This window comes from Anneissia japonica, unplaced genomic scaffold, assembly GCF_011630105.1.
Source record: "Anneissia japonica isolate Jap-2015-1 unplaced genomic scaffold, ASM1163010v1 scaffold2293_len299155_cov175, whole genome shotgun sequence".
NCBI lineage: Eukaryota > Metazoa > Echinodermata > Crinoidea > Comatulida > Comatulidae > Anneissia > Anneissia japonica.
In genome coordinates this window covers 219,240-227,842 of record NW_022694961.1, presented here as the reverse complement: position 1 = coordinate 227,842, position 8,603 = coordinate 219,240, and the positions used below count along the sequence as shown (strand labels likewise).

Sequence of the window (8,603 nt, the reverse complement as noted above, 5' to 3'; positions counted from 1 at the left end):
GACTGTCCCCCGCCTCCCCCCCTTGCTGGCGCCACCCCTGGGCCATTTTAAAATTCAAGATGTCTGCCATCTGCCACAATTTCAAAAAAGGTGAAATTTCAAAAAGACCTTGAATATTTAATACTTTACAACAGTTTACAAAAACGGGGTGTTGTTTTATAACCCTATTAATCTACAATCCGGGTTGACTACTTGCACGCGATTAGGCCTACGTGGTTCTAAATTTCCTATCCGCTATTTTGTGGATGTTGACATCTGGTATCAAGACATTACGAATTTATAAATTCCATGTAGCAAGGCATGTCGACCTATGGTCTGCACAGATTAATTTTGATCACTGATCTTCTGTTTCCGGGTGCATTGTAGTTAAAGTAATCCATCTTTCGTAAGGTGATTTAAGTAAGCAAACTTGCAAACTAACTGTTCACTGATTTCAGGATAGAGATGAATTAGAGTATATGATTGTTAAAATCGAAAAGACTGTAGATAGGGTATTTTAGTATAGCCTAGGACTTCTGCACGCTGCAGACTGAGTAACTGTGGTTTCGCTGGGAATGCTCGAACGTAATATAATGTAGTTAGATTTATATAGCGCTTTATATGAAGTCACAAATTAAATTACCGAGTTCCTAACGATACACAACATTCGCGTATGGTTTACTCAAAGCAAACATATTCCAATCATTACAGTTTGACTTTTCGGGCAGGCAAGAGAGAATGAACTCGGAACAAACATGAAGAAATGTGTCACCGAGTTTCTAAATTGTGGTTTTATTACACACTTTACGCAGAGTATCACTTATGTAAGTGGACTTATAGCTAATAAATTCGGCATACTGTACAAACAAACCATATCTGAAGAAGCCCACAAAAGACATTGTTATACCAATCGTGCATTTTCTGAAAACATTTGACAATGTCAATGAATTGTTGTGTTGCCCTTAAATGAAAAATAAAAATCGGGATCGATTTGTGAATGAATACCTTATGAAAGACTTTGAACAGAAAAATAAATAAAACAGAAATGAATATGATAGACTACGATTATGACTTCAGTTTTTGTTTCTGACTTTACTCTCTCTATGGCACGGACAAGGCGTGAAGTCACACTTCTCGGATTCATTGGATTGATTATAATTTCCAATTACATTCTCTATACCATCAAGATAGAATGGAACTGGGCTGGACACACCAGCCGCATACATGACGATCGGCGGAGCTCGCTACTCACTAGAAACCATATGAGGAAAGATGGTATAGAGGTCGCCAACGGAAGAGATTTAGATACGAGCTAAGGAAATAATATGTGAACTGGTACCAAAGGGCACAAAACAGACATAACAGCCGGAGAACACATGCTGAGGCTTACATCCTGCAATGTCAACGATGGCGGAAGGAAGCGGGGTGAGGGGGCAGGGGTCCATTGGCCCCTTCATTTTTTTACTGGGGCCTGACCCTCCTCACTTTGTGTCTGTTCCCAGCACAGTGACAAACATTTTACAAACGCTGAAATGTCATTATTATTATTATTATTATTATTACTATTATTAATATTATTATTATTATTATTATTATTATTATTATTATTATTATTTGGTGCTTAGAGCATTTCCTTGAAATCCACCCTCGAGTATGAAGAAAAAAGAATGGAATCGCCCGCCTTCGTGAATTCTGTATTTAGGCATATGGGGGAGGTAGGCAGGGGCGTCGATCCGTGGTTGAAAGTGGGGGTGGGGACGTAATGAAAAATAAAGCCTTTGGCAGAACTGCCCCACCATGACAAAAGGAAGCAATGATGTTTGCATTGCTCTGAGTAATTAAGGAATTTGGAGCATGTTGATTTTGTCCCCTGCTTCCTTTTCTGGTGGTTTTTACTGAATTTTTAGTCTCTTACTTCCTTTTTGTGTTGCTAATTACTTGTTAATGAGTGGGATTTGAACATACTCAAATATATCAATATGTTTCTAATTATTAGTTCTTTGATAGTGACTAAAAAGACTCGTTTTTGAAAAAATTGTCAATTAATTCCTTTTGTTATGGTGGGGCAGAATACGCCCAAGCCTTGGGGACCAGGGGGTGAAGCCACCAGAAGCTCTGGCGCCTATAGCATATCAATTGATGTTAAGCAGTGCAATTAACATTTATTTTTATACGAAATTTTTAAAGTATCCAGTGGCGGATCCAGTGATTTAAAATAGAGCTGGGCACAGAGAGGGACTTTTACAGGCGGAAAGAGTAGACCACCTCAGCCCCACCATGGTTGGGCCTGAGGTAAGAAAATTTATGATTATGGAATCTCTAGTTGGTCGGAAATTCCACTCTCAGACTGAATTTGAATATAATTTTCATTTTTTTCCACTTTTAAATTTCGAAAAAAAAATAATAAGGATGATGTGCCGGCTGGGCCCTTTGAATCTGCCACTGAATACTCATCATAAAAAAGTTTTTCAAATTATCCTTTTAGTCATAATTATGCCCACTTATATATTTCGTGTAAACTAACATTCATAAAAATAATGATTTATTATTTACTGATTAACTTGTGACGTATTCAAAATTCCATCCATGAAAAACAAAAACGATAAGCTTAAAACAGTCATTAATTTTAATAGTCTTTTTGTATGTACAGTTCTTTTAAAATCAATCAAGATGTTTCTGCTGTTTCCTCTTTTTGAATTTCACTTTTGTGGAAGTAATATTGCGACTACACTATTGTGAGTGGAAATAATGCCGTCTAATTTACGATCAAACAGGACTAGGGAGATAGGGAGCACACAAAATATTAGTTAGCATTTTTACTTGCTTTGAGTAATTAAGGAATATGGAGCATGTTGAGTTTGTCCCCTGCTTCCTTTTCTGGTGGTTTTTACTGTATTTTTAGTCTCTTACTTCCTTTTTGTGTTGCTAATTACTTGTTAATGAGTGGGATTTGAACATACTCAAATATATCAATATGTTTCAAATTATTAGTTCTTTGATAGTGACTAAAAAGACTCGTTTTTGAAAATATTGTCAATTACTTCCTTTTGTCATGGTGGGGCAGAATACGCCCAAGCCTTGGGGACCAGGGGGTGAAGCCACCAGAAGCTGTGGCGCCTATAGCCTATCAATTGATGTTAAGCAGTGCAATTAACATTTATTTTCATACGAAATTTTCAAAGTATCCAGTGGTGGATCCAGTGATTTGAAATAGAGCTGGGCACAGAGAGGGACTTTTACAGGCGGAAAGAGTACACCACCTCAGCCCCACCATGGTTGGGCCTGAGGTAAGACAATTTATGATTATGGCATCTCTAGTTGGTCGGAAATGCCACTCTCAGACTGAATTTGAATATAATTTTCTTTTTTTTTCCACTTTTAAATTTCGAAAAAAAATAATAAGGATGATGTGCCGGCTGGGCCCCTTGAATCTGCCACTGAATACTCATCATAAAAAAGTTTTTCAAATTATCCTTTTAGTCATAATTATGCCCACTTATATATTTCGTGTAAACTAACATTCATAAAAATAATGATTTATTATTTACTGATTAACTTGTGACGTATTCAAAATTCCATCCATGAAAAACAAAAACGATAAGCTTAAAACAGTCATTAATTTTAATAGTCTTTTTGTATGTACAGTTCTTTTAAAATCAATCAAGATGTTTCTGCTGTTTCCTCTTTTTGAATTTCACTTTTGTGGAAGTAATATTGCGACTACACTATTGTGAGTGGAAATAATGCCGTCTAATTTACGATCAAACAGGACTAGGGAGATAGGGAGCACACAAAATATTAGTTAGCATTTTAATTTCACAAACATAAAGGTGATTCACTTAATTTATCATTATCAGTGGCGGCTCCAGGAAAGCAAAATGGAGGGGGGACAGAGAAGGACTTTTTGGAAAGTTTTTTTTCACAATTTTGGAAAGTAGATCACCTCAGCCCCACCATGGTTGGGGCTGAGGAAAGAAAATTTATGATTATGACACCTCTAGATTGCCGGAAAAGGCACTCTCAGAACTAAATTCTAATTATAATTTTCCTTTTTTTTTCTTTTTTTTTTTAAATAATTTAAAAAAATTTAGGGTTGGCTCGGCCCCACTTGAATCCGCCACTAATTATTATGACGTTATTGCGAGATTGCTTCAACGTAACACTGGAGCTTGTAAACTTTTGGTATCACTAAATCGAAATAGATAGACATGTCCGTGTCAAAGGCTGTATAATTATTTTATTGTTTAATGGCTATATAAAATTCAATTGACTAACTATAATTTTTTTAAATTAGGAAAAACAGTAATCCTATGTCTGTAAATAATATTAAACACTAGTATATACGGGTCATAATAATATACAAAAGGAATAAATCGTTTATAGTAGAAATTGTGCACTTTTGAGTTTGTAAAAATATTGGCCTAATAAGTATACACGCTTCCAATTTTAACAACGTTCAATACATTGTTTTCACAATAAATTTAGCCTCTGATAACCACTGCACCCATTAAATCCATCTAGTGGTTTCTGAGATGGTTACGAATTGTATAAACAATTGCGTTTTTACACTCGGTTTTGCTCTGGAAAATACGTACCGCACTTGGAAAAGTGAACAGACACAATTCATGAGTCATGCGTAATTGTTATTCTTTCCATTCGCTTTTAAAAGTGGGGTTTTAATTATAGAGGATTGGTGAAAAGTGGGAGGACAATCGATATGATGTTCCCAACCCCCCTACTTTGAAAAGGGGGGACGTGTCCCCCCTTTCCCCCACCAATCGACGCCCATGAAGGTAGGCACTCTTTATGGAGCGACGCTCTAGTTCTCTTTATGCTAACCATGAGGCCATAGATTGGCCATAAATCTTTTTACTTTGCCGCACCTACACTTTGGAATTCACACTCTGCACACATTATTAAACTGTTCTTCTGTTGCTTTATTTGAAAAATTACTTAAAACTCAATACTTAATTACTTAATTAGGTCATTTTTTTAAATAAAGTTCTCTGAAGGTTAACTACAGAGTTAAAGTACACTGCACTTAATGTGTTAGGTTGTAAAAACTGTATTAAATATTTAAAAAAATCTTTCGAATACAAAAATCTTTCGCTTGAGATTAGGAATTAGTCAATTAAGAAAGGAAACGATAAGCTATGTCAAGTGTTATATTGAACAGTGGCGAAGTCAAGCCACGGGCATCAACCTCGTATTTTTTCAAAATTATTTTTAAAAAATGGAGAAAACAGAAAAATTGTATTCAACCTTTAATCTGAGAGTGCCATTTCCGACCATGTAGAGGTGCCACACTCATAATGTTTTCTTACCTCAGGTGGGCGGGCATTCCATTAGAACAAAACCCTACCTGGGTTCCTGTACTTCGACTTCCTGGACCCGCCACAGTTGGAGTATCATTTCCTGGCTACTATAGAAGGGTAAATTTTATCCATCTGGGGAAAATTGAAGGTTTCGTCGGGAATACCTATATCAAGGATACCCCTCATGATAACTAATTCATTGAGATCGTGGAAGCAATCTCGACTTGTGGCGGATTCATGGGGTGGAGGCTAAATTTTTCAAATATTTTGTAAATGAATTTATAAAGGAAATTATATTGAAATTTTAAGTCTGAGATCTCGGCCATCTAGAGATGCCATATTCACAAATTCTCTTACCTCAACCCCAACCATGGTGGGGCTGACGTAGTATCCTCCATCTATAAGTAGCCTACTCCTTTCACTGGGCCCCCTCTATTTCGAATTCCTGGATCCGCCGGATTCCGGAAATTACAACAATTATCATACTACAATAGCTTGATGCATATAAAATAACTACTAAAAATCATCAAATCCATAGCTTCCAGGGGGATTTGCCCCCCCCCCCTAGATGCTCGCTGCGCATACTAGACCATGAAATGAAATGTCCCCCTCCCCCAACATTCAAAAATGTTCCGCCGTCGTTGAATTTGTAGTTTTTCTACAGTTTTTGTTGTTTTGAATTTCTGTTAAAAACTGTAAAAATTTACCTTCAATTAACTGTTCGCAGCAGTTGCCGGTGTATGTGAAGGGACATTCGCAACCTCCTTCCACCGCTGTTCCACGAATACACCCAGGTGAACAGACTCTCTGTTCCTGACTCGGACCAGTACACGCTGCGCCTCCACAAGACGCAGATCTACTTTGGTTCTAATCCTTGTTTGCTCGCCGTTATTTCCACAAGTTATAGAACAGGCACCCCATTCCTGCCAGTCACCCCACGCGCAATTCACAGCAGAGCACGATCGGCGGCGTCGTCGTCTTCGACGCCTCCAAAAACCGTCCACGAGTGCTATCTCAAGGATACATAAGCATATGACTGCAACAAATATTATTTTCATGGTGCTCTACTAAGGATAAGAAAAATAAAATAATGTTATATTAACTATAAAACCCCATATAATCTTAACAGTGCTTATAGTGCATGGGTGGATTAGTTTCATTTTGATTTGCAATGTTGACAGGCCAGATTCACTAAAAATAGGCCTACCGTATCGATCCTCCACTAAAGGAATTCGGCCAGGCCGACGCCAATTGTAATTAAAACTAAAAAGAAATTACTCGCTAATTGCAATTATTGAGAATAGAGCTGTCTTAACTAATAAACTTGTGTAGCATTTATTATTATCCATCAAATATAGGCTTATTAATATTATATGCTGTTTCATTTGTTGTTTTTTTTTTTTTTTTTTTTTTTTGGTCTTGATACTGCTTCAATGGTTAAAAACGCAGCCAAATGCAGGGCTGATCTTCAAAGTAATACCCTTTTATGAGATTTTAAATGTTTTTCATAACTTATTTCCTCCGCAGTATTTAAAATTACGTTCATTTATAGGCCTACTAACATTTTAGTAGCTTCATTGTAGTAGTAAATTCGCGTGTTTCGGACGCGATGTACGCGATATATTTGCATTTAAAACACCTACTTACACCCTCTTACACGAAATAACGTTAATAATGCCTGAATCGCCGGAGCGGCAAGGTGCTCTAGGCAGCACGGCCCCCAGCCAATTTTCCGTTTTCCTGGAACCCCCCCCCCCCTTCACCTCCACAATCCAGCGTACTGCACTGTATTCTTATTAAGTTTGATATTATTTTTTCCTAATATTCTTATTCTTACTTTTCTTCTTATTCTCATGCTACGTTCAGACTTGGAGATACGCCAGGCTTGAGTTAATGCCGGCTTTACTTTGCCGGGCGTTCAGACTAGCGGGTTTAGGCAGGCAAGAATTTGCATATGAACCGTAACCAGGAAACCTGTTTCAAAACATTGCTCGCGAAACATACGCTCGCTCAAAGCGTACGTATTTGAATGCTGATGCAAGACCCCCAGCAACGATTAAAGCCCGGCTTAGAAAAGTTAAACACGGTGGCGCGCCAGGCTTAGTTACTATAGGAACACAGCCTGGCTTGAGATAAGCCACCTAGTTCAGACTGGCAGGTGGATAAACCCGGTGAGTTGAGCCGGGTTTATCCACCTACTTTGAACTAGGCCTGTAATAATAATAATAATAATAATAATAATAATAATATTAGTATTATTATTATTGTGTTTGGTCTAGTATTATTAGGCCTATTATTATTATTATTAGTAATAGTAGTAACAAATATCATCAAAGCCGAAAGAATAGCTTTAACAAATATATAACCAAATAATGACGAACAAACTCTACCCCAAAATTATACTAATATAAATTGTGTTTCAGTATTATTACATTTGAAAATTTTTATCTAATATCATACGGTACCTACCAAATAACTGTTCGAAGGAAGTTAATTCTTGTAAAATCAAACTGAAGAAACTGAAGCGACTACGTTCTCGACTGATGAACGGATGATTGTACGAAATTATTTTCCTGGTTGAGAGCTTGTAACTTTAAGAGCCGGACAAAACATAAGACATTAAGGCTCCTTCAATACCCCTTCATAAGATCCGTTAACAATGAAAATTTGTTTTCTATGACATTTATCAAAGTCAGTCTGCTTTATGTTGATGTTTTACAGAAATAATAATTTCAATAAATTAAATTATGTAACTACGGGATGAAATACCCTTCTTAAAATAATGGATTATACCACTATGTAATTACAAAAGATAATAATATTGGATTATGTTTTACTTTTTTTTCAACTGTTTAACTTTGGTTCATTAGGATTTGTCTGTTAGTGGAGTAGAGCTGCAGTAATGTGTTAGTACAGCCTCAGTACTGTATTTGTGGTAGTAGAGCTGCAGTGCTGCAGTACTGCATTAGTGGTAGTAGAGCTGCAGTACTGTAGTATTAATAGTAGTAGTAGTAGCAGTGGCATTAGTAGTAGTAGTAGTGTAGCTGCAAAACTGTAGGCATATTAGTATTATTAGTAGCCGCAGTTAGACCTATCAGGGACGCATCCGGGTGGGGGGGGGGGGAGGCGTGGGAGCTGCAGCTCCCCCATCCCTTTGTACACTGTGGAAATGTAAATGTTAAAAAGCTTGTTCTTGAGCCAATACAAATTCTTTCCTGGGCCTAAGTTGTCCTGGATATTAATTAGATCCCTGATAAAAGATCATGAGAAATTTGTTGGCGCTGTATTTTGACTATATAATGGTGATTT

At 37.1% G+C, this 8,603-nt stretch overlaps 1 protein-coding gene across 1 annotated transcript in view; it reads right to left on the bottom strand.

The window, feature by feature from the left end:
- LOC117101356 (oncoprotein-induced transcript 3 protein-like) overlaps positions 1-8,315 on the bottom strand; it is a 9,567-nt gene extending 1,252 nt beyond the window's left edge. The window contains exons 1-2 of the mRNA XM_033241329.1: positions 7,764-8,315; positions 6,002-6,361 (exon numbers count right to left, since the gene is read on the bottom strand). The gene's annotated coding sequence lies outside the window, so the exon portion shown is untranslated. The remainder of the gene's footprint in view (positions 1-6,001; positions 6,362-7,763) is intronic.
- Positions 8,316-8,603: the final 288 nt, after the last annotated feature.